A 24,859-nucleotide genomic window follows, 5' to 3' on the forward strand; every position below is an offset into this window, starting at 1 on the left:
AGCACAGGAAGTAGGAAGGCAATAGGTGGGGCAGTTTAATCAAATTTATTCTGCCAATGTGCCTTGCAGATTCATGCAGGATTTCTAGATCCTTGCTGGATACAAGAGAGTAGGCCTTGTTCCAGATAAACTATCCCTAGCAGGGAAAGTCTGAGCACAGGCACTCTTTTGCTCTTTAGCCCCTGGCCTGGGATTCACCCTCACTTGCTGAGGCGTGAAATTCTGCATACCAACTTTGCACAGAAGGTATGTTTGTGGTTGTTTGGGGATGGGTGGGAGGTCAAGAGCAGGGAAAAGCAGGTCTCCTTCACTACTAGACTCCTCTTCTATGCCTCCCTGCCGTTCACTCACTCTGTCTTTGTTTCATTCTCTCCTTCCACAACACTCCTTCTCACTCACTCGCTCTATCACTTGTATTTTTGCCCTTGCTCTGCATTCTATAGTGGAAACATCTCTTGAATGAAGCATCTGAAAATGATGTGACATAAAATTTAAAACCTCCTTATTGGAAACCTAAAACATCACAAGACTTAATGTAACCCATTTCTTTCATAAAAAAGATTTTTAAAGTACCCCACAAAACAAATATAAAACACCATGAGTGCTAGAAGAATATTACATTAACGTTAAAGATAGAATAGGGCAAATGCATTTGCAGTTGAAACTGAAGTTTGGTACTTATTCAGATATTATTTACATTGCCAATTTTTAGCTTAGATTCTAAAGGAACTGAGAGAGAAAATGGAATTCAAGTTTTGTCAGAAGTGGGATTCGAACCCACGCCTCCAGGAGAGACTGCGGCCTTAACGCAGCGCCTTAGACCACTCGGCCATCCTGACCCCATGCTGCATTTTCATCTAAAGGGTGAGAAAGATATTAGGAACCAAAAAATGCACAGAGCTTAGGCCAATAGTGGCTAGAGCAAGAAAAAAACTCACTGCACTCTTCCAAGAAGACAATCCTATAAGCCACTGCGAGGGAAATTATCATATTTCTCAAGAAAAAAATTAGAGTAAACAGAGGACTGTCAGAAGTGGGATTTGAACCCACGCCTCCAGAGGAGACTGCGACCTGAACGCAGCGCCTTAGACCACTCGGCCATCCTGACTTGCTTTCCCAGCATCTTCCAGAGGCCAGACAGCCATGCAGGTGAGGTACTGAAAAGGAATGCCCTCAATTTATTTATCCTATTATATGCACTTCCAACAGATCTTTGAACAATCTGTACAGAGCAGGACCTATGGAGAACTCTTTAGAACTTTGAGGCGAACAAAGAGAAAGTGCTATTCACCAGCCACTTGAACGGCTCAAAGCTGCTTTGAAATTGAGACAATAGCCACCTCTTGGCTGGCTAAAGCAATTTCAACAAGGGATCTCAAAGTCACAACATAGGGTGGAGTATGCAAATTTAAGCAGCCCCTGATCAAAGCCCTAAGGAAATTGCTGTAAGTGTGCTGGAGTCCAGTTGTCTACCAGATGCATGGCATTCTTCCAAATTTGCGGGGCCCGTCTGGCCAGGGCATACAAGAGCATGACTCTTCCAGATGACCTCTTACATGGGTCCTATGCTCATTTGGTAAGGATTGCGCTTTGTCAGCAAGACGTTATAGAACCTAAATATATGAGAAACCCCATCTCTCTTGACAAGAGGAGAACGGAATAACGTGCCAGGTGAAGACCAACAGATGCAACTTCCATCAGATGTTAACCTGATAAAGGAGATTAAATCTCCAAAAGGCATGTCAGAAGTGGGATTCGAACCCACGCCTCCAAAGGAGACTGTGGCCTAAACACAGCACCTTAGACCTCTCGGCCACCCTGACAGTATAGGCTTTTAAGAAATGAATAAAAGTTACTCAGAAACGTCTACCTCCATGCAAGCCTGAAATAATTTAAACCTTCAAACACAAGGTGCAACTTTATGCACAGGACAATAAACACAGAAGAACACATACGAAAGCACTTTATTTCACAGGTATACAGTTTTCATGCTTTTAGAACACCACATACCTCTCACCAGCTATTTAGGGTCCTGTAGCCGACTCACAACATTTCCTTGCCTGCGACCTCTCTCTCTACACAAACAACTACAGCACAGGAAGTAGGAAGGCAATAGGTGGGGCAGTTTATGCAAATTTATGCTGCCAATGTGCCTTGCAGATACATGCAGGATTTCTAGATCCTTGCTGGATACAAGAGAGTAGGCCTTGTTCCAGATAAACTATCCCTAGCAGGGAAAGTCTGAGCACAGGCACTCTTTTGCTCTTTAGCCCCTGGCCTGGGACTCACCCTCACTTGCTGAGGCATGAAATTCTGCATACCAACTTTGCACAGAAGGTATGTTTGTGGTTGTTTGGGGATGGGTGGGAGGTCAAGAGCAGGGAAAAGCAGGTCTCCTTCACTACTAGACTCCTCTTCTATGCCTCCCTGCCGTTCACTCACTCTGTCTTTGTTTCATTCTCTCCTTCCACAACACTCCTTCTCACTCACTCGCTCTATCACTTGTATTTTTGCCCTTGCTCTCCATTCTATAGTGGAAACATCTCTTGAATGAAGCATCTGAAAATGATGTGACATAAAATTTAAAACCTCCTTATTGGAAACCTAAAACATCACAAGACTTAATGTAACCCATTTCTTTCATAAAAAAGATTTTTAAAGTACCCCACAAAACAAATATAAAACACCACGAGTGCTAGAAGAATATTACATTAACGTTAAAGATAGAATAGGGCAAATGCATTTGCAGTTGAAACTGAAGTTTGGTACTTATTCAGATATTATTTACATTGCCAATTTTTAGCTGAGATTCTAAAGGTACTGAGAGAGAAAATGGAATTCAAGTTTTGTCAGAAGCGGGATTCGAACCCATGCCTCCAGGAGAGACTGCGGCCTTAACGCAGCGCCTTAGACCACTCGGCCATCCTGACCCCATGCTGCTTTTTCATCTAAAGGGTGAGAAAGATATTAGGAACCAAAAAATGCACAGAGCTGAGGCCAATAGTGGCTAGAGCAAGAAAAAAACTCACTGCACTCTTCCAAGAAGACAATCCTATAAGCCACTGCGAGGGAAATGATCATATTTCTCAAGAAAATAATTAGAGTAAACACAGGACTGTCAGAAGTGGGATTTGAACCCACGCCTCCAGAAGATACTGCGACCTGAACGCAGCGCCTTAGACCACTCGGCCATCCTGACTTGCTTTCCCAGCATCTTCCAGAGGCCAGACAGCCATGCAGGTGAGGTACTGAAAAGGAATGCCCTCAATTTATTTATCCTATTATATGCACTTCCAACAGATCTTTGAACAATCTGTACAGAGCAGGACCTATGGAGAACTCTTTAGAACTTTGAGGCGAACAAAGAGAAAGTGCTATTCACCAGCCACTTGAACGGCTCAAAGCTGCTTTGAAATTGAGACAATAGCCACCTCTTGGCTGGCTAAAGCAATTTCAACAAGGGATCTCAAAGTCACAACATAGGGTGGAGTATGCAAATTTAAGCAGCCCCTGATCAAAGCCCTAAGGAAATTGCTGTAAGTGTGCTGGAGTCCAGTTGTCTACCAGATGCATGGCATTCTTCCAAATTTGCAGGGCCCGTCTGGCCAGGGCATACAAGAGCATGACTCTTCCAGATGACCTCTTACATGGGTCCTATGCTCATTTGGTAAGGATTGCGCTTTGTCAGCAAGACGTTATAGAACCTAAATATATGAGAAACCCCATCTCTCTTGACAAGAGGAGAACGGAATAACGTGCCAGGTGAAGACCAACAGATGCAACTTCCATCAGATGTTAACCTGATAAAGGAGATTAAATCTCCAAAAGGAATGTCAGAAGTGGAATTCGAACCCACGCCTCCAAAGGAGACTGTGGCCTAAACACAGCCCCTTAGACCTCTCGGCCATCCTGACAGTATAGGCTTTTAAGAAATGAATAAAAGTTACTCAGAAACGTCTACCTCCATGCAAGCCTGAAATAATTTAAACATTCAAACACAAGGTGCAACTTTATGCACAGGACAATAAACACAGAAGAACACATACGAAAGCACTTTATTTCACAGGTATACAGTTTTCATGCTTTTAGAACACCACATACCTCTCACCAGCTATTTAGGGTCCTGTATCCGACTCACAACATTTCCTTGCCTGCGACCTCTCTCTCTACACAAACAACTACAGCACAGGAAGTAGGAAGGCAATAGGTGGGGCAGTTTATGCAAATTTATGCTGCCAATGTGCCTTGCAGATTCATGCAGGATTTCTAGATCCTTGCTGGATACAAGAGAGTAGGCCTTGTTCCAGATAAACTATCCCTAGCAGGGAAAGTCTGAGCACAGGCACTCTTTTGCTCTTTAGCCCCTGGCCTGGGACTCACCCTCACTTGCTGAGGCGTAAAATTCTGCATACCAACTTTGCACAGAAGGTATGTTTGTGGTTGTTTGGGGATGGGTGGGAGGTCAAGAGCAGGGAAAAGCAGGTCTCCTTCACTACTAGACTCCTCTTATATGCCACCCTGCCATTCACTCACTCTGTCTTTGTTTCATTCTCTCCTTCCACAACACTCCTTCTCACTCACTCGCTCTATCACTTGTATTTTTGCCCTTGCTCTGCATTCTATAGTGGAAACATCTCTTGAATGAAGCATCTGAAAATGACGTGACATAAAATTTAAAACCTCCTTATTGGAAACCTAAAACATCACAAGACTTAATGTAACCCATTTCTTTCATAAAAAAGATTTTTAAAGTACCCCACAAAAGAAATATAAAACACCACGAGTGCTAGAAGAATATTACATTAACGTTAAAGATAGAATAGGGCAAATGCATTTGCAGTTGAAACTGAAGTTTGGTACTTATTCAGATATTATTTACATTGCCAATTTTTAGCTGAGATTCTAAAGGAACTGAGAGAGAAAATGGAATTCAAGTTTTGTCAGAAGTGGGATTTGAATCCACGCCTCCAGGAGAGACTGCGGCCTTAACGCAGCGCCTTAGACCACTCGGCCATCCTGACCCCATGCTGCTTTTTTATCTAAAGGGTGAGAAAGATATTAGGAACCAAAAAATGCACAGAGCTTAGGCCAATAGTGGCTAGAGCAAGAAAAAAACTCACTGCACTCTTCCAAGAAGACAATCCTATAAGCCACTGCGAGGGAAATGATCATATTTCTCAAGAAAAAAATTAGAGTAAACACAGGACTGTCAGAAGTGGGATTTGAACCCACGCCTCCAGAGGAGGCTGCGACCTGAACGCAGCGCCTTAGACCACTCGGCCATCCTGACTTGCTTTCCCAGCATCTTCCAGAGGCCAGACAGCCATGCAGGTGAGGTACTGAAAAGGAATGCCCTCAATTTATTTATCCTATTATATGCACTTCCAACAGATCTTTGAACAATCTGTACAGAGCAGGACCTATGGAGAACTCTTTAGAACTTTGAGGCGAACAAAGAGAAAGTGCTATTCACCAGCCACTTGAACGGCTCAAAGCTGCTTTGAAATTGAGACAATAGCCACCTCTTGGCTGGCTAAAGCAATTTCAACAAGGGATCTCAAAGTCACAACATAGGGTGGAGTATGCAAATTTAAGCAGCCCCTGATCAAAGCCCTAAGGAAATTGCTGTAAGTGTGCTGGAGTCCAGTTGTCTACCAGATGCATGGCATTCTTCCAAATTTGCAGGGCCCGTCTGGCCAGTGCATACAAGAGCATGACTATTCCAGATGACCTCTTACATGGGTCCTATGCTCATTTGGTAAGGATTGCGCTTTGTCAGCAAGACGTTATAGAACCTAAATATATGAGAAACCCCATCTCTCTTGACAAGAGGAGAACGGAATAACGTGCGAAGTGAAGACCAACAGATGCAACTTCCATCAGATGTTAACCTGATAAAGGAGATTAAATCTCCAAAAGGCATGTCAGAAGTGGGATTCGAACCCACGCCTCCAAAGGAGACTGTGGCCTAAACACAGCGCCTTAGACCTCTCGGCCATCCTGACAGTATAAGCTTTTAAGAAATGAATAAAAGTTACTCAGAAACGTCTACCTCCATGCAAGCCTGAAATAATTTAAACCTTCAAACACAAGGTGCAACTTTATGCACAGGACAATAAACACAGAAGAACACATACGAAAGCACTTTATTTCACAGGTATACAGTTTTCATGCTTTTAGAACACCACATACCTCTCACCAGCTATTTAGGGTCCTGTATCCGACTCACAACATTTCCTTGCCTGCGACCTCTCTCTCTACACAAACAACTACAGCACAGGAAGTAGGAAGGCAATAGGTGGGGCAGTTTATGCAAATTTATGCTGCCAATGTGCCTTGCAGATTCATGCAGGATTTCTAGATCCTTGCTGGATACAAGAGAGTAGGCCTTGTTCCAGATAAACTATCCCTAGCAGGGAAAGTCTGAGCACCGGCACTCTTTTGCTCTTTAGCCCCTGGCCTGGGACTCACCCTCACTTGCTGAGGCGTGAAATTCTGCATACCAACTTTGCACAGAAGGAATGTTTGTGGTTGTTTGGGGATGGGTGGGAGGTCAAGAGCAGGGAAAAGCAGGTCTCCTTCACTACTAGACTCCTCTTCTATGCCTCCCTGCCATTCACTCACTCTGTCTTTGTTTCATTCTCTCCTTCCACAACACTCCTTCTCACTCACTCGCTCTATCACTTGTATTTTTGCCCTTGCTCTGCATTCTATAGTGGAAACATCTCTTGAAAGAAGCATCTGAAAATGACGTGACATAAAATTTAAAACCTCCTTATTGGAAACCTAAAACATCACAAGACTTAATGTAACCCATTTCTTTCATAAAAAAGATTTTTAAAGTACCCCACAAAAGAAATATAAAACACCACGAGTGCTAGAAGAATATTACATTAACGTTAAAGATAGAATAGGGCAAATGCATTTGCAGTTGAAACTGAAGTTTGGTACTTATTCAGATATTTTTTACATTGCCAATTTTTAGCTGAGATTCTAAAGGAACTGAGAGAGAAAATGGAATTCAAGTTTTGTCAGAAGTGGGATTTGAACCAACGCCTCCAGGAGAGACTGCAGCCGTAACGCAGCGCCTTAGACCACTCGGCCATCCTGACCCCATGCTGCTTTTTCATCTAAAGGGTGAGAAAGATATTAGGAACCAAAAAATGCACAGAGCTTAGGCCAATAGTGGCTAGAGCAAGAAAAAAACTCACTGCACTCTTCCAAGAAGACAATCCTATAAGCCACTGCGAGGGAAATGATCATATTTCTCAAGAAAAAAATTAGAGTAAACACAGGACTGTCAGAAGTGGGATTTGAACTCACACCTCCAGAGGAGACTGCAACCTGAACGCAGCGCCTTAGACCACTCGGCCATCCTGACTTGCTTTCCCAGCATCTTCCAGAGGCCAGACAGCCATGCAGGTGAGGTACTGAAAAGGAATGCCCTCAATTTATTTATCCTATTATATGCACTTCCAACAGATCTTTGAACAATCTGTACATAGCAGGACCTATGGAGAACTCTTTAGAACTTTGAGGCGAACAAAGAGAAAGTGCTATTCACCAGCCACTTGAACGGCTCAAAGCTGCTTTGAAATTGAGACAATAGCCACCTCTTGGCTGGCTAAAGCAATTTCAACAAGGGATCTCAAAGTCACAACATAGGGTGGAGTATGCAAATTTAAGCAGCCCCTGATCAAAGCCCTGAGGAAATTGCTGTAAGTGTGCTGGAGTCCAGTTGTCTACCAGATGCATGGCATTCTTCCAAATTTGCAGGGCCCGTCTGGCCAGTGCATACAAGAGCATGACTCTTCCAGATGACCTCTTACATGGGTCCTATGCTCATTTGGTAAGGATTGCGCTTTGTCAGCAAGACGTTATAGAACCTAAATATATGAGAAACCCCATCTCTCTTGACAAGAGGAGAACGGAATAACGTGCCAAGTGAAGACCAACAGATGCAACTTCCATCAGATGTTAACCTGATAAAGGAGATTAAATCTCCAAAAGGCTTGTCAGAAGTGGGATTCGAACCCACGCCTCCAAAGGAGACTGTGGCCTAAACACAGCGCCTTAGACCTCTCGGCCATCCTGACAGTATAGGCTTTTAAGAAATGAATAAAAGTTACTCAGAAACGTCTACCTCCATGCAAGCCTGAAATAATTTAAACCTTCAAACACAAGGTGCAACTGTATGCACAAGACAATAAACACAGAAGAACACATACGAAAGCACTTTATTTCACAGGTATACAGTTTTCATGCTTTTAGAACACCACATACCTCTCACCAGCTATTTAGGGTCCTGTATCCGACTCACAACATTTCCTTGCCTGCGACCTCTCTCTCTACACAAACAACTACAGCACAGGAAGTAGGAAGGCAATAGGTGGGGCAGTTTATGCAAATGTATGCTGCCAATGTGCCTTGGAGATTCATGCAGGATTTCTAGATCCTTGCTGGATACAAGAGAGTAGGCCTTGTTCCAGATAAACTATCCCTAGCAGGGAAAGTCTGAGCACAGGCACTCTTTTGCTCTTTAGCCCCTGGCCTGGGACTCACCCTCACTTGCTGAGGCGTGAATTTCTGCATACCAACTTTGCACAGAAGGTATGTTTGTGGTTGTTTGGGGATGGGTGGGAGGTCAAGAGCAAGGAAAAGCAGGTCTCCTTCACTACTAGACTACTCTTCTATGCCTCCCTGCCGTTCACTCACTCTGTCTTTGTTTCATTCTCTCCTTCCACAACACTCCTTCTCACTCACTCGCTCTATCACTTGTATTTTTGCCCTTGCTCTGCATTCTATAGTGGAAACATCTCTTGAATGAAGCATCTGAAAATGACGTGACATAAAATTTAAAACCTCCTTATTGGAAACCTAAAACATCACAAGACTTAATGTAACCCATTTCTTTCATAAAAAAGATTTTTAAAGTACCCCACAAAAGAAATATAAAACACCACGAGTGCTAGAAGAATATTACATTAACGTTAAAGATAGAATAGGGCAAATGCATTTGCAGTTGAAACTGAAGTTTGGTACCTATTCAGATATTATTTACATTGCCAATTTTTAGCTGAGATTCTAAAGGAACTGAGAGAGAAAATGGAATTCAAGTTTTGTCAGAAGTGGGATTTGAACCCACGCCTCCAGGAGAGACTGCGGCCTTAACGCAGCGCCTGAGACCACTCGGCCATCCTGACCCCATGCTGCTTTTTCATCTAAAGGGTGAGAAAGATATTAGGAACCAAAAAATGCACAGAGCTTAGGCCAATAGTGGCTAGAGCAAGAAAAAAACTCACTGCACTCTTCCAAGAAGACAATCCTATAAGCCACTGCGACGGAAATGATCATATTTCTCAATAAAAAAATTAGAGTAAACACAGGACTGTCAGAAGTGGGATTTGAACCCACGTCTCCAGAGGAGACTGCGACCTGAACGCAGCGCCTTAGACCACTCGGCCATCCTGACTTGCTTTCCCAGCATCTTCCAGAGGCCAGACAGCCATGCAGGTGAGGTACTGAAAAGGAATGCCCTCAATTTATTTATCCTATTATATGCACTTGTATGTATGTATGTATAGATATACTTGTATAGCGCAATGACTGTCACCCAAAGGGCATCCTGGCGCTTAGACTGATGGAGAAAGAAGCCTGCATGAAAAGAAACGATCCACTGTATAAGAAAAAATTACGCCGCTCTTGGAAAAAGGTGAGTTTTCAGGGCTTTTTTGAAGGAGGGGAAATCGCCCGTACTCCTCAGTGCAAACGGCTGAGAGTTCCACAGCCTTGCTGCTGTGAATCGAAAGGACCTGCCTCCCAAACGAGTCCTTAAGATTTTTGGAACTACAACCAGACATGCCGTGGCGGAGCGGAGAGACCTACGCGGAACATACCACGAGAACATTTTCTGTAAGGGAAAAGGGCCTTGTTCATGAAGAGCTTTAAACACCAAGCAGAGGGCTTTAAATTCAATCCGCTGAGGGACAGGTAACCAATGGAGGTCCCTGAGCGCAGTAGTGGAGGAGTCCGCGCGCTGGCGTGACAGAGCCAGTTTAGCCGCCAGATTCTGCACGCGTTGAAGTTTACCCACCAGGGTCACCGGGGCTCCCAGAAGTAGTGCGTTACAGTAGTCAAGTCTACTTAGGATGGTACTCCGCACTACCTCTGGTCTTGCCTGCGCTGGGAGAAAAGGCAAGATTTTCCTTAACGTGCGAAGCAAGGCCATGCATGTGGCCACTGTTTTATTAACAGAAACATCCAGTTGAAGGTTGGAGCCAAAATAGACTCCCAAGTTCCGCACACAATTCGTTGGTAAACTGGTGCCCTGGAAGGATGAAGGCCAGAAGTTCGATGGAAAAGGCCTCAGGGTGCTGCCAGATGGGCAGTATAGGACCTCAGTTTTAGAGCTATTAAATTGCAGAGAGTTGTGGCACAGCCAGTCTGCCGTAGAGGTCATGCAGCGATGGAAGGTCTCTTGTGACACCGCCTCCTTACCCTCAAACGAGAAGATAAGTTGGGTGTCATCCGCATAGTTAGTAACTGCAATGCCGAAAGATTTTATCAGCTTAATCAGGGGGCGGAGGTAAAGATTAAAAAGGATAGGGCTAATGGCTGACCCTTGAGGCACACCCTGACCAACGCTTCTGATGGCTGATTTGAACGGAGGAAGGGCCACTACCTGGTGTCTATTATCCAAATAAGACGTCAGCCAGTCCAGGGCCAAGCCAGTCACCCCCACTTCCTCCAGCCTCCTGAGTAAGATCACATGGCTGACCGTATCGAACGCGGCCGACATATCTAGCAGCACTAAAAAGGCTGCCCGACCTTGGTCGGCACGCGTCCTGAGGTCATCGAGCACGGTCACTAATGCTGACTCTGTCCCATGGGCTGGTCTAAATCCAAATTGAGCCACATCCAGACAGGCATTACTCTCCAGAAAGCAGGAAAGATGTTTTGTGGCCCATTTCTCCAAGATTTTGATTGGAAAAGGGAGAAGGGAAATGGGCCTATAATTGGCAGGGCAGGAAGGATCCAAGGTTTCCTTTTTGAGGAGAGGAGACACCACTGCCAACTTCCAGCAATCCGGTACTCGCGCAGACCTGAGGGATTGGCAGCAGGTCGCGAATAATGGCAAGAAGAGTTCTGTCCGGAATAGCTTCCAAAATTTATGAGGAAGTGGATCAAGGGGAGAGCCAGAAGAGACGCTGGCGGCCAGAGCACTAAATTCCTCAAAGCATGGTACCGGGAAACAATTAAGGCGTGCTGAGCCAGCATCACCCTCCCTATCCGATGTCAAGGTAGAGGTGAGCAAAGGCTGAGTGCCAGAGCTTGATGAAGTAACAAGATTGCTTAGGATGGTGGCAATCTTCTGCTCAAAAGCCTGTGCCAATGAGTCGCATAAAAATTGGGATGCAGGGACAACATTAGCGACACAGGTAGGGTGTGAGAGATCTTAACAATTTTGAACAGCGCCTGGGATTTATTTGCTGCCGACAATAGGGAATCCTCTAGGAATTTAGCTTTGGCACGTCTGATCTGTGCTTTATAAGTTGCCAAAGTTCGCTTATAGCAAGCTCTGTCTGAATCCCGGTACTGTTTCCTCCAAGCACGCTCCGTCCTCTTGCACTGGAGTTTAGATTGGAGCAGTTCCTCTGAGAACCAAGGCATTGCACGAGTGGGTCTATCTCTGATTTTGCGAAAAGGAGCTAGTGAATCTAATGAAGCCACAATTTGCTGGCTAAGCATCTCATAGCTAGCTTCCACGTTGTCTCCTAACGAGAAGCCCGACGGCAGCAAGGCCGGCAGGGGGGACTGCTTCACAAGCTTGGACCACTGTCTACCCACCCTGGTAGTGCCTAGGCTACCTTTCTTCATGGAGTCGGCGGAAAGAGAAAGGGTAAAGTGGACCGATGCGTGATCTGTCCAGCATTGGGGTAGGATTTTCCGAAGAGCTACATTCTCTGTATCCGCAAAAATCATATCTAAGGTATGACCTTTTGAGTGAGTTGGCAGGGTAACTAGCTGTTTCAGCTGTACATTACTACAGGCCTGCTCCAAATCTTTGAAAGCAGAATCCATTGGACCATCTGGCCATAGGTTGAAGTCTCCCAATACCAAGAGTCTGTTATGGGAGTTGGATAGGTCATAGATCAGGTCGATGAGCTCTGTTACCTCTGATAAGGAGCCAGCCGGGGGTCTATAGCACAGCAATCCAGAATATAAAGCTCCTCCTGGACTGTTTAGGGAAAAACCCAGTAGTTCATGCCCCGAGATGGCCTTGACGTCAATCTGAGAGAGACATAAAGTGTCTCTGAAGATAATGCCAACTCCACCTCCCCTGGCTCCCACCCGGGGTTTGTGTTTGATTTTATATCCTGAAGGACAGGCTAGGCCCAGATCCACTGAGCTATCAGCTCTGGTCCATGTCTCAGTCATAAAGAGTATGTCAATATGTTCTGACTCAATGAGAAGCACAATTTCCTCATGGTGTTTGCACAGTGATCTGACCCTGGCCTGAGTCCCAGGCCAGGGGCTAAAGAGCAAAAGACTTCCAACAGATCTTTGAACAATCTGTACAGAGCAGGACCTATGGAGAACTCTTTAGAACTTTGAGGCGAACAAAGAGAAAGTGCTATTCACCAGCCACTTGAACGGCTCAAAGCTGCTTTGAAATTGAGACAATAGCCACCTCTTGGCTGGCTAAAGCAATTTCAACAAGGGATCTCAAAGTCACAACATAGGGTGGAGTATGCAAATTTAAGCAGCCCCTGATCAAAGCACTGAGGAAATTGCTGTAAGTGTGCTGGAGTCCAGTTGTCTACCAGATGAATGGCATTCTTCCAAATTTGCAGGGCCCGTCTGGCCAGGGCATACAAGAGCATGACTCTTCCAGATGACCTCTTACATGGGTCCTATGCTCATTTGGTAAGGATTGCGCTTTGTCAGCAAGACGTTATAGAACCTAAATATATGAGAAACCCCATCTCTCTTGACAAGAGGAGAATGGAATAACGTGCCAAGTGAAGACCAACAGATGCAACTTCCATCAGATGTTAACCTGATAAAGGAGATTAAATCTCCAAAAGGCATGTCAGAAGTGGGATTCGAACCCACGCCTCCAAAGGAGACTGTGGCCTAAACACAGCGCCTTAGACCTCTCGGCCATCCTGACAGTATAGGCTTTTAAGAAATGAATAAAAGTTACTCAGAAACGTCTACCTCCATGCAAGCCTGAAATAATTTAAACCTTCAAACACAAGGTGCAACTTTATGCACAGGACAATAAACACAGAAGAACACATACGAAAGCACTTTATTTCACAGGTATACAGTTTTCATGCTTTTAGAACACCACATACCTCTCACCAGCTATTTAGGGTCCTGTATCCGACTCACAACATTTCCTTGCCTGCGACCTCTCTCTCTACACAAACAACTACAGCACAGGAAGTAGGAAGGCAATAGGTGGGGCAGTTTATGCAAATGTATGCTGCCAATGTGCCTTGCAGATTCATGCAGGATTTCTAGATCCTTGCCACAGGAAGTAGGAAGGCAATAGGTGGGGCAGTTTATGCAAATTTATGCTGCCAATGTGCCTTGCAGATTCATGCAGGATTTCTAGATCCTTGCTGGATACAAGAGAGTAGGCCTTGTTCCAGATAAACTATCCCTAGCAGGGAAAGTCTGAGCACAGGCACTCTTTTGCTCTTTAGCCCCTGGCCTGGGACTCACCCTCACTTGCTGAGGCGTGAAATTCTGCATACCAACTTTGCACAGAAGGTATGTTTGTGGTTGTTTGGGGATGGGTGGGAGGTCAAGAGCAGGGAAAAGCAGGTCTCCTTCACTACTAGACTACTCTTCTATGCCTCCCTGCCGTTCACTCACTCTGTCTTTGTTTCATTCTCTCCTTCCACAACACTCCTTCTCACTCACTCGCTCTATCACTTGTATTTTTGCCCTTGCTCTGCATTCTATAGTGGAAACATCTCTTGAATGAAGCATCTGAAAATGACGTGACATAAAATTTAAAACCTCCTTATTGGAAACCTAAAACATCACAAGACTTAATGTAACCCATTTCTTTCATAAAAAAGATTTTTAAAGTACCCCACAAAAGAAATATAAAACACCACGAGTGCTAGAAGAATATTACATTAACGTTAAAGATAGAATAGGGCAAATGCATTTGCAGTTGAAACTGAAGTTTGGTACTTATTCAGATATTATTTACATTGCCAATTTTTAGCTGAGATTCTAAAGGAACTGAGAGAGAAAATGGAATTCAAGTTTTGTCAGAAGTGGGACTCGAACCCACGCCTCCAGGAGAGACTGCGACCTTAATGCAGCGCCTTAGAACACTCGGCCATTCTGACCCCATGCTGCTTTTTTATCTAAAGGGTGAGAAAGATATTAGGAACCAAAAAATGCACAGAGCTTAGGCCAATAGTGGCTAGAGCAAGAAAAAAACTCACTGCACTCTTCCAAGAAGACAATCCTATAAGCCACTGCGAGGGAAATGATCATATTTCTCAAGAAAAAAATTAGAGTAAACACAGGACTGTCAGAAGTGGGATTTGAACCCCCGCCTCCAGAGGAGACTGCGACCTGAAGGCAGCGCCTTAGACCACTCGGCCATCCTGACTTGCTTTCCCAGCATCTTCCAGAGGCCAGACAGCCATGCAGGTGAGGTACTGAAAAGGAATGCCCTCAATTTATTTATCCTATTATATGCACTTCCAACAGATCTTTGAACAATCTGTACAGAGCAGGACCTATGGAGAACTCTTTAGAACTTTGAGGCGAACAAAGAGAAAGTGCTATTCACCAGCCACTTGAACGGCTCAAAGCTGCTTTGAAATTGAGACAATAGCCACCTCTTGGCTGGCTAAAGCAATTTCAACAAGGGATCTCAAAGTCACAACATAGGGTGGAGTATGCAAATTTAAGCAGCCCCTGATCAAAGCCCTGAGGAAATTGCTGTAAGTGTGCTGGAGTCCAGTTGTCTACCAGATGAATGGCATTCTTCCAAATTTGCTGGGCCCGTCTAGCCAGGGCATACAAGAGCATGACTCTTCCAGATGACCTCTTACATGGGTCCTATGCTCATTTGGTAAGGATTGCGCTTTGTCAGCAAGACGTTATAGAACCTAAATATATGAGAAACCCCATCTCTCTTGACAAGAGGAGAACGGAATAACGTGCCAAGTGAAGACCAACAGATGCAACTTCCATCAGATGTTAACCTGATGAAGGAGATTAAATCTCCAAAAGGAATGTCAGAAGTGGGATTCGAACTCACGCCTCCAAAGGAGACTGTGGCCTAAACACAGCGCCTTAGACCTCTCGGCCATCCTGACAGTATATGCTTTTAAGAAATGAATAAAAGTTACTCAGAAACATCTACCTCAATGCAAGCCTAAAATAATTTAAACCTTCAAACACAAGGTGCAACTTTATGCACAGGACAATAAACACAGAAGAACACATACGAAAGCACTTTATTTCACAGGTATACAGTTTTCATGCTTTTAGAACACCACATACCTCTCACCAGCTATTTAGGGTCCTGTATCCGACTCACAACATTTCCTTGCCTGCGACCTCTCTCTCTTCACAAACAACTACAGCACAGGAAGTAGGAAGGCAATAGGTGGGGCAGTTTATGCAAATTTATGCTGCCAATGTGCCTTGCAGATTCATGCAGGATTTCTAGATCCTTGCTGGATACAAGAGAGTAGGCCTTGTTCCAGATAAACTATCCCTAGCAGGGAAAGTCTGAGCACAGGCACTCTTTTGCTCTTTAGCCCCTGGCCTGGGACTCCCCCTCACTTGCTGAGGCGTGAAATTCTGCATACCAACTTTGCACAGAAGGTATGTTTGTGGTTGTTTGGGGATGGGTGGGAGGTCAAGAGCAGGGAAAAGCAGGTCTCCTTCACTACCAGACTCCTCTTCTATGCCTCTCTGCCGTTCACTCACTCTGTCTTTGTTTCATTCTCTCCTTCCACAACACTCCTTCTCACTCACTCGCTCTATCACTTGTATTTTTGCCCTTGCTCTGCATTCTATAGTGGAAACATCTCTTGAATGAAGCATCTGAAAATGACGTGACATAAAATTTAAAACCTCCTTATTGGAAACCTAAAACATCACAAGACTTAATGTAACCCATTTCTTTCATAAAAAAGATTTTTAAAGTACCCCACAAAAGAAATATAAAACACCACGAGTGCTAGAAGAATATTACATTAACGTTAAAGATAGAATAGGGCAAATGCATTTGCAGTTGAAACTGAAGTTTGGTACTTATTCAGATATTATTTACATTGCCAATTTTTAGCTGAGATTCTAAAGGAACTGAGAGAGAAAATGGAATTCAAGTTTTGTCAGAAGTGGGATTCGAACCCATGCCTCCAGGAGAGACTGCGGCCTTAACGCAGCGCCTTAGACCACTCGGCCATCCTGACCCCATGCTGCTTTTTCATCTAAACGGTGAGAAAGATATTAGGAACCAAAAAATGCACAGAGCTGAGGCCAATAGTGGCTAGAGCAAGAAAAAAACTCACTGCACTCTTCCAAGAAGACAATCCTATAAGCCACTGCGAGGGAAATGATCATATTTCTCAAGAAAATAATTAGAGTAAACATAGGACTGTCAGAAGTGGGATTTGAACCCACGCCTCCAGAGGAGACTGCGACCTGAACGCAGCGCCTTAGACCACTCGGCCATCCTGACTTGCTTTCCCAGCATCTTCCAGAGGCCAGACAGCCATGCAGGTGAGGTACTGAAAAGGAATGCCATCAATTTATTTATCTTATTATATGCACTTCCAACAGATCTTTGAACAATCTGTACAGAGCAGGACCTATGGAGAACTCTTTAGAACTTTGAGGCGAACAAAGAGAAAGTGCTATTCACCAGCCACTTGAACGGCTCAAAGCTGCTTTGAAATTGAGACAATAGCCACCTCTTGGCTGGCTAAAGCAATTTCAACAAGGGATCTCAAAGTCACAACATAGGGTGGAGTATGCAAATTTAAGCAGCCCCTGATCAAAGCACTGAGGAAATTGCTGTAAGTGTGCTGGAGTCCAGTTGTCTACCAGATGAATGGCATTCTTCCAAATTTGCAGGGCCCGTCTGGCCAGGGCATACAAGAGCATGACTCTTCCAGATGACCTCTTACATGGGTCCTATGCTCATTTGGTAAGGATTGCGCTTTGTCAGCAAGACGTTATAGAACCTAAATATATGAGAAACCCCATCTCTCTTGACAAGAGGAGAACGGAATAACGTGCCAAGTGAAGACCAACAGATGCAACTTCCATCAGATGTTAACCTGATAAAGGAGATTAAATCTCCAAAAGGCATGTCAGAAGTGGGATTCGAACCCACGCCTCCAAAGGAGACTGTGGCCTAAACACAGCGCCTTAGACCTCTCGGCCATCCTGACAGTATAGGCTTTTAAGAAATGAATAAAAGTTACTCAGAAACGTCTACCTCCATGCAAGCCTGAAATAATTTAAACCTTCAAACACAAGGTGCAACTTTATGCACAGGACAATAAACACAGAAGAACACATACGAAAGCACTTTATTTCACAGGTATACAGTTTTCATGCTTTTAGAACACCACATACCTCTCACCAGCTATTTAGGGTCCTGTATCCGACTCACAACATTTCCTTGCCTGCGACCTCTCTCTCTACACAAACAACTACAGCACAGGAAGTAGGAAGGCAATAGGTGGGGCAGTTTATGCAAATGTATGCTGCCAATGTGCCTTGCAGATTCATGCAGGATTTCTAGATCCTTGCTGGATACAAGAGAGTAGGCCTTGTTCCAGATAAACTATCCCTGGCAGGGAAAGTCTGAGCACAGGCACTCTTTTGCTCTTTAGCCCCTGGCCTGGGACTCACCCTCACTTGCTGAGGCGTGAAATTCTGCATACCAACTTTGCACAGAAGGTATGTTTGTGGTTGTTTGGGGATGGGTGGGAGGTCAAGAGCAGGGAAAAGCAGGTCTCCTTCACTACTAGACTACTCTTCTATGCCTCCCTGCCGTTCACTCACTCTGTCTTTGTTTCATTCTCTCCTTCCACAACACTCCTTCTCACTCACTCGCTCTATCACTTGTATTTTTGCCCTTGCTCTGCATTCTATAGTGGAAACATCTCTTGAAAGAAGCATCTGAAAATGACGTGACATAAAATTTAAAACCTCCTTATTGGAAACCTAAAACATCACAAGACTTAATGTAACCCATTTCTTTCATAAAAAAGATTTTTAAAGTACCCCACAAAAGAAATATAAAACACCACGAATGCTAGAAGAATATTACATTAACGTTAAAGATAGAATAGGGCAAATGCATTTGCAGTTGAAACTGAAGTTTGGTACTTATTCAGATATTATTTACATTGCCAATTTTTAGCTGAGATTCTAAAGGAACTGAGAGAGAAAATGGAATTCAAGTTTTGTCAGAAGTGGGATTCGAACCCACGCCTCCAGGAGAGACTGCGGCCTTAACGCAGCGCCTTAGACCACTCGGCCATCCTGACCCCATGCTGCTTTTTCATCTAAAGGGTGAGAAAGATATTAGGAACCAAAAAATGCACAGAGCTTAGGCCAATAGTGGCTAGAGCAAGAAAAAAACTCACTGCACTCTTCCAAGAAGACAATCCTATAAGCCACTGCGAGGGAAATGATCATATTTCTCAAGAAAAAAATTAGAGTAAACACAGGACTGTCAGAAGTGGGAATTGAACCCACGCCTCCAGAGGAGACTGCGACCTGAACGCAGCGCCTTTGACCACTCGGCCATCCTGACTTGCTTTCCCAGCATCTTCCAGAGGCCAGACAGCCATGCAGGTGAGGTACTGAAAAGGAATGCCCTCAATTTATTTATCCTATTATATGCACTTCCAACAGATCTTTGAACAATCTGTACAGAGCAGGACCTATGGAGAACTCTTTAGAACTTTGAGGCGAACAAAGAGAAAGTGCTATTCACCAGCCACTTGAACGGCTCAAAGCTGCTTTGAAATTGAGACAATAGCCACCTCTTGGCTGGCTAAAGCAATTTCAACAAGGGATCTCAAAGTCACAACATAGGGTGGAGTATGCAAATTTAAGCAGCCCCTGATCAAAGCCCTGAGGAAATTGCTGTAAGTGTGCTGGAGTCCAGTTGTCTACCAGATGAATGGCATTCTTCCAAATTTGCAGGGCCCGTCTGGCCAGGGCATACAAGAGCATGACTCTTCCAGATGACCTCTTACATGGGTCCTATGCTCATTTGGTAAGGATTGCGCTTTGTCAGCAAGACGTTATAGAACCTAAATATATGAGAAACCCCATCTCTCTTGACAAGAGGAGAACGGAATAACGTGCCAAGTGAAGACCAACAGATGCAACTTCCATCAGATGTTAACCTGATAAAGGAGATTAAATCTCCAAAAGGCATGTCAGAAGTGGGATTCGAACCCACGCCTCCAAAGGAGACTGTGGCCTAAACACAGCGCCTTAGACCTCTCGGCCATCCTGACAGTATAGGCTTTTAAGAAATGAATAAAAGTTACTCAGAAACGTCTACCTCCATGCAAGCCTGAAATAATTTAAACCTTCAAACACAAGGTGCAACTTTATGCACAGGACAATAAACACAGAAGAACACATATGAAAGCACTTTATTTCAAAGGTATACAGTTTTCATGCTTTTAGAACACCACATACCTCTCACCAGCTATTTAGGGTCCTGTATCCGACTCACAACATTTCCTTGCCTGCGACCTCTCTCTCTACACAAACAACTACAGCACAGGAAGTAGGAAGGCAATAGGTGGGGCAGTTTATGCAAATTTATGCTGCCAATGTGCCTTGCAGATTCATGCAGGATTTCTAGATCCTTGCTGGATACAAGAGAGTAGGCCTTGTTCCAGATAAACTATCCCTAGCAGGGAAAGTCTGAGCACAGGCACTCTTTTGCTCTTTAGCCCCTGGCCTGGGACTCACCCTCACTTGCTGAGGCGTGAAATTCTGCATACCAACTTTGCACAGAAGGTATGTTTGTGGTTGTTTGGGGATGGGTGGGAGGTCAAGAGCAGGGAAAAGCAGGTCTCCTTCACTACTAGACTACTCTTCTATGCCTCCCTGCCGTTCACTCACTCTGTCTTTGTTTCATTCTCTCCTTCCACAACACTCCTTCTCACTCACTCGCTCTATCACTTGTATTTTTGCCCTTGCTCTGCATTCTATAGTGGAAACATCTCTTGAATGAAGCATCTGAAAATGACGTGACATAAAATTTAAAACCTCCTTATTGGAAACCTAAAACATCACAAGACTTAATGTAACCCATTTCTTTCATAAAAAAGATTTTTAAAGTACCCCACAAAAGAAATATAAAACACCACGAGTGCTAGAAGAATATTACATTAACGTTAAAGATAGAATAGGGCAAATGCATTTGCAGTTGAAACTGAAGTTTGGTACTTATTCAGATATTATTTACATTGCCAATTTTTAGCTGAGATTCTAAAGGAACTGAGAGAGAAAATGGAATTCAAGTTTTGTCAGAAGTGGGATTCGAACCCACGCCTCCAGGAGAGACTGCGACCTTAATGCAGCGCCTTAGAACACTCGGCCATTCTGACCCCATGCTGCTTTTTTATCTAAAGGGTGAGAAAGATATTAGGAACCAAAAAAAGCACAGAGCTTAGGCCAATAGTGGCTAGAGCAAGAAAAAAACTCACTGCACTCTTCCAAGAAGACAATCCTATAAGCCACTGCGAGGGAAATGATCATATTTCTCAAGAAAAAAATTAGAGTAAACACAGGACTGTCAGAAGTGGGATTTGAACCCCCGCCTCCAGAGGAGACTGCGACCTGAAGGCAGCGCCTTAGACCACTCGGCCATCCTGACTTGCTTTCCCAGCATCTTCCAGAGGCCAGACAGCCATGCAGGTGAGGTACTGAAAAGGAATGCCCTCAATTTATTTATCCTATTATATGCACTTCCAACAGATCTTTGAACAATCTGTACAGAGCAGGACCTATGGAGAACTCTTTAGAACTTTGAGGCGAACAAAGAGAAAGTGCTATTCACCAGCCACTTGAACGGCTCAAAGCTGCTTTGAAATTGAGACAATAGCCACCTCTTGGCTGGCTAAAGCAATTTCAACAAGGGATCTCAAAGTCACAACATAGGGTGGAGTATGCAAATTTAAGCAGCCCCTGATCAAAGCCCTGAGGAAATTGCTGTAAGTGTGCTGGAGTCCAGTTGTCTACCAGATGAATGGCATTCTTCCAAATTTGCTGGGCCCGTCTGGCCAGGGCATACAAGAGCATGACTCTTCCAGATGACCTCTTACATGGGTCCTATGCTCATTTGGTAAGGATTGCGCTTTGTCAGCAAGACGTTATAGAACCTAAATATATGAGAAACCCCATCTCTCTTGACAAGAGGAGAACGGAATAACGTGCCAAGTGAAGACCAACAGATGCAACTTCCATCAGATGTTAACCTGATGAAGGAGATTAAATCTCCAAAAGGCATGTCAGAAGTGGGATTCGAACTCACGCCTCCAAAGGAGACTGTGGCCTAAACACAGCGCCTTAGACCTCTCGGCCATCCTGACAGTATATGCTTTTAAGAAATGAATAAAAGTTACTCAGAAACATCTACCTCAATGCAAGCCTGAAATAATTTAAACCTTCAAACACAAGGTGCAACTTTATGCACAGGACAATAAACACAGAAGAACACATACGAAAGCACTTTATTTCACAGGTATACAGTTTTCATGCTTTTAGAACACCACATACCTCTCACCAGCTATTTAGGGTCCTGTATCCGACTCACAACATTTCCTTGCCTGCGACCTCTCTCTCTACACAAACAACTACAGCACAGGAAGTAGGAAGGCAATAGGTGGGGCAGTTTATGCAAATTTATGCTGCCAATGTGCCTTGCAGATTCATGCAGGATTTCTAGATCCTTGCTGGATACAAGAGAGTAGGCCTTGTTCCAGATAAACTATCCCTAGCAGGGAAAGTCTGAGCACAGGCACTCTTTTGCTCTTTAGCCCCTGGCCTGGGACTCCCCCTCACTTGCTGAGGCGTGAAATTCTGCATACCAACTTTGCACAGAAGGTATGTTTGTGGTTGTTTGGGGATGGGTGGGAGGTCAAGAGCAGGGAAAAGCAGGTCTCCTTCACTACCAGACTCCTCTTCTATGCCTCTCTGCCGTTCACTCACTCTGTCTTTGTTTCATTCTCTCCTTCCACAACACTCCTTCTCACTCACTCGCTCTATCACTTGTATTTTTGCCCTTGCTCTGCATTCTATAGTGGAAACATCTCTTGAATGAAGCATCTGAAAATGACGTGACATAAAATTTAAAACCTCCTTATTGGAAACCTAAAACATCACAAGACTTAATGTAACCCATTTCTTTCATAAAAAAGATTTTTAAAGTACCCCACAAAAGAAATATAAAACACCACGAGTGCTAGAAGAATATTACATTAACGTTAAAGATAGAATAGGGCAAATGCATTTGCAGTTGAAACTGAAGTTTGGTACTTATTCAGATATTATTTACATTGCCAATTTATAGCTGAGATTCTAAAGGAACTGAGAGAGAAAATGGAATTCAAGTTTTGTCAGAAGTGGGATTCGAACCCACGCCTCCAGGAGAGACTGCGGCCTTAACGCAGCGCCTTAGACCACTCGGCCATCCTGACCCCATGCTGCTTTTTCATCTAAACGGTGAGAAAGATATTAGGAACCAAAAAATGCACAGAGCTGAGGCCAATAGTGGCTAGAGCAAGAAAAAAACTCACTGCACTCTTCCAAGAAGACAATCCTATAAGCCACTGCGAGGGAAATGATCATATTTCTCAAGAAAATAATTAGAGTAAACATAGGACTGTCAGAAGTGGGATTTGAACCCACGCCTCCAGAGGAGACTGCGACCTGAACGCAGCGCCTTAGACCACTCGGCCATCCTGACTTGCTTTCCCAGCATCTTCCAGAGGCCAGACAGCCATGCAGGTGAGGTACTGAAAAGGAATGCCCTCAATTTATTTATCTTATTATATGCACTTCCAACAGATCTTTGAACAATCTGTACAGAGCAGGACCTATGGAGAACTCTTTAGAACTTTGAGGCGAACAAAGAGAAAGTGCTATTCACCAGCCACTTGAACGGCTCAAAGCTGCTTTGAAATTGAGACAATAGCCACCTCTTGGCTGGCTAAAGCAATTTCAACAAGGGATCTCAAAGTCACAACATAGGGTGGAGTATGCAAATTTAAGCAGCCCCTGATCAAAGCACTGAGGAAATTGCTGTAAGTGTGCTGGAGTCCAGTTGTCTACCAGATGAATGGCATTCTTCCAAATTTGCAGGGCCCGTCTGGCCAGGGCATACAAGAGCATGACTCTTCCAGATGACCTCTTACATGGGTCCTATGCTCATTTGGTAAGGATTGCGCTTTGTCAGCAAGACGTTATAGAACCTAAATATATGAGAAACCCCATCTCTCTTGACAAGAGGAGAACGGAATAACGTGCCAAGTGAAGACCAACAGATGCAACTTCCATCAGATGTTAACCTGATAAAGGAGATTAAATCTCCAAAAGGCATGTCAGAAGTGGGATTCGAACCCACGCCTCCAAAGGAGACTGTGGCCTAAACACAGCGCCTTAGACCTCTCGGCCATCCTGACAGTATAGGCTTTTAAGAAATGAATAAAAGTTACTCAGAAACGTCTACCTCCATGCAAGCCTGAAATAATTTAAACCTTCAAACACAAGGTGCAACTTTATGCACAGGACAATAAACACAGAAGAACACATACGAAAGCACTTTATTTCACAGGTATACAGTTTTCATGCTTTTAGAACACCACATACCTCTCACCAGCTATTTAGGGTCCTGTATCCGACTCACAACATTTCCTTGCCTGCGACCTCTCTCTCTACACAAACAACTACAGCACAGGAAGTAGGAAGGCAATAGGTGGGGCAGTTTATGCAAATGTATGCTGCCAATGTGCCTTGCAGATTCATGCAGGATTTCTAGATCCTTGCTGGATACAAGAGAGTAGGCCTTGTTCCAGATAAACTATCCCTGGCAGGGAAAGTCTGAGCACAGGCACTCTTTTGCTCTTTAGCCCCTGGCCTGGGACTCACCCTCACTTGCTGAGGCGTGAAATTCTGCATACCAACTTTGCACAGAAGGTATGTTTGTGGTTGTTTGGGGATGGGTGGGAGGTCAAGAGCAGGGAAAAGCAGGTCTCCTTCACTACTAGACTACTCTTCTATGCCTCCCTGCCGTTCACTCACTCTGTCTTTGTTTCATTCTCTCCTTCCACAACACTCCTTCTCACTCACTCGCTCTATCACTTGTATTTTTGCCCTTGCTCTGCATTCTATAGTGGAAACATCTCTTGAAAGAAGCATCTGAAAATGACGTGACATAAAATTTAAAACCTCCTTATTGGAAACCTAAAACATCACAAGACTTAATGTAACCCATTTCTTTCATAAAAAAGATTTTTAAAGTACCCCACAAAAGAAATATAAAACACCACGAGTGCTAGAAGAATATTACATTAACGTTAAAGATAGAATAGGGCAAATGCATTTGCAGTTGAAACTGAAGTTTGGTACTTATTCAGATATTATTTACATTGCCAATTTTTAGCTGAGATTCTAAAGGAACTGAGAGAGAAAATGGAATTCAAGTTTTGTCAGAAGTGGGATTCGAACCCACGCCTCCAGGAGAGACTGCGGCCTTAACGCAGCGCCTTAGACCACTCGGCCATCCTGACCCCATGCTGCTTTTTCATCTAAAGGGTGA

The 24,859-nt window shown here is 44.1% G+C and overlaps 20 non-coding genes across 20 annotated transcripts; all 20 read right to left on the bottom strand.

The window, feature by feature from the left end:
* Nucleotides 1–756: 756 nt before the first annotated feature.
* TRNAL-AAG (transfer RNA leucine (anticodon AAG)) lies at nucleotides 757–839 on the bottom strand. The gene has a single exon. It is a non-coding gene; the product is annotated as a tRNA-Leu (tRNA).
* Nucleotides 840–1,025: 186 nt separating this feature from the next.
* On the bottom strand, nucleotides 1,026–1,108 carry TRNAL-CAG (transfer RNA leucine (anticodon CAG)). The gene has a single exon. It is a non-coding gene; the product is annotated as a tRNA-Leu (tRNA).
* Nucleotides 1,109–1,740: 632 nt separating this feature from the next.
* TRNAL-UAG (transfer RNA leucine (anticodon UAG)) lies at nucleotides 1,741–1,823 on the bottom strand. Its single transcript has one exon. It is a non-coding gene; the product is annotated as a tRNA-Leu (tRNA).
* A 3,384-nt stretch (nucleotides 1,824–5,207) lies between these two features.
* Nucleotides 5,208–5,290, bottom strand: TRNAL-CAG (transfer RNA leucine (anticodon CAG)). The gene has a single exon. It is a non-coding gene; the product is annotated as a tRNA-Leu (tRNA).
* Nucleotides 5,291–5,922: 632 nt separating this feature from the next.
* TRNAL-UAG (transfer RNA leucine (anticodon UAG)) lies at nucleotides 5,923–6,005 on the bottom strand. Its single transcript has one exon. It is a non-coding gene; the product is annotated as a tRNA-Leu (tRNA).
* Nucleotides 6,006–7,029: 1,024 nt separating this feature from the next.
* Nucleotides 7,030–7,112, bottom strand: TRNAR-ACG (transfer RNA arginine (anticodon ACG)). Its single transcript has one exon. It is a non-coding gene; the product is annotated as a tRNA-Arg (tRNA).
* A 901-nt stretch (nucleotides 7,113–8,013) lies between these two features.
* On the bottom strand, nucleotides 8,014–8,096 carry TRNAL-UAG (transfer RNA leucine (anticodon UAG)). The gene has a single exon. It is a non-coding gene; the product is annotated as a tRNA-Leu (tRNA).
* Nucleotides 8,097–9,120: 1,024 nt separating this feature from the next.
* TRNAL-AAG (transfer RNA leucine (anticodon AAG)) lies at nucleotides 9,121–9,203 on the bottom strand. Its single transcript has one exon. It is a non-coding gene; the product is annotated as a tRNA-Leu (tRNA).
* Nucleotides 9,204–9,389: 186 nt separating this feature from the next.
* Nucleotides 9,390–9,472, bottom strand: TRNAL-CAG (transfer RNA leucine (anticodon CAG)). Its single transcript has one exon. It is a non-coding gene; the product is annotated as a tRNA-Leu (tRNA).
* Nucleotides 9,473–13,091: 3,619 nt separating this feature from the next.
* Nucleotides 13,092–13,174, bottom strand: TRNAL-UAG (transfer RNA leucine (anticodon UAG)). The gene has a single exon. It is a non-coding gene; the product is annotated as a tRNA-Leu (tRNA).
* Nucleotides 13,175–16,383: 3,209 nt separating this feature from the next.
* On the bottom strand, nucleotides 16,384–16,466 carry TRNAL-AAG (transfer RNA leucine (anticodon AAG)). The gene has a single exon. It is a non-coding gene; the product is annotated as a tRNA-Leu (tRNA).
* A 186-nt stretch (nucleotides 16,467–16,652) lies between these two features.
* On the bottom strand, nucleotides 16,653–16,735 carry TRNAL-CAG (transfer RNA leucine (anticodon CAG)). Its single transcript has one exon. It is a non-coding gene; the product is annotated as a tRNA-Leu (tRNA).
* A 632-nt stretch (nucleotides 16,736–17,367) lies between these two features.
* On the bottom strand, nucleotides 17,368–17,450 carry TRNAL-UAG (transfer RNA leucine (anticodon UAG)). Its single transcript has one exon. It is a non-coding gene; the product is annotated as a tRNA-Leu (tRNA).
* Nucleotides 17,451–18,474: 1,024 nt separating this feature from the next.
* Nucleotides 18,475–18,557, bottom strand: TRNAL-AAG (transfer RNA leucine (anticodon AAG)). The gene has a single exon. It is a non-coding gene; the product is annotated as a tRNA-Leu (tRNA).
* A 186-nt stretch (nucleotides 18,558–18,743) lies between these two features.
* TRNAL-CAG (transfer RNA leucine (anticodon CAG)) lies at nucleotides 18,744–18,826 on the bottom strand. Its single transcript has one exon. It is a non-coding gene; the product is annotated as a tRNA-Leu (tRNA).
* Nucleotides 18,827–19,458: 632 nt separating this feature from the next.
* On the bottom strand, nucleotides 19,459–19,541 carry TRNAL-UAG (transfer RNA leucine (anticodon UAG)). Its single transcript has one exon. It is a non-coding gene; the product is annotated as a tRNA-Leu (tRNA).
* Nucleotides 19,542–22,656: 3,115 nt separating this feature from the next.
* Nucleotides 22,657–22,739, bottom strand: TRNAL-AAG (transfer RNA leucine (anticodon AAG)). The gene has a single exon. It is a non-coding gene; the product is annotated as a tRNA-Leu (tRNA).
* A 186-nt stretch (nucleotides 22,740–22,925) lies between these two features.
* Nucleotides 22,926–23,008, bottom strand: TRNAL-CAG (transfer RNA leucine (anticodon CAG)). The gene has a single exon. It is a non-coding gene; the product is annotated as a tRNA-Leu (tRNA).
* A 632-nt stretch (nucleotides 23,009–23,640) lies between these two features.
* On the bottom strand, nucleotides 23,641–23,723 carry TRNAL-UAG (transfer RNA leucine (anticodon UAG)). Its single transcript has one exon. It is a non-coding gene; the product is annotated as a tRNA-Leu (tRNA).
* A 1,024-nt stretch (nucleotides 23,724–24,747) lies between these two features.
* TRNAL-AAG (transfer RNA leucine (anticodon AAG)) lies at nucleotides 24,748–24,830 on the bottom strand. The gene has a single exon. It is a non-coding gene; the product is annotated as a tRNA-Leu (tRNA).
* Nucleotides 24,831–24,859: the final 29 nt, after the last annotated feature.

This window comes from Triturus cristatus, chromosome 6 (assembly GCF_964204655.1).
Source record: "Triturus cristatus chromosome 6, aTriCri1.1, whole genome shotgun sequence".
Taxonomy (NCBI): Eukaryota; Metazoa; Chordata; class Amphibia; order Caudata; family Salamandridae; genus Triturus; species Triturus cristatus.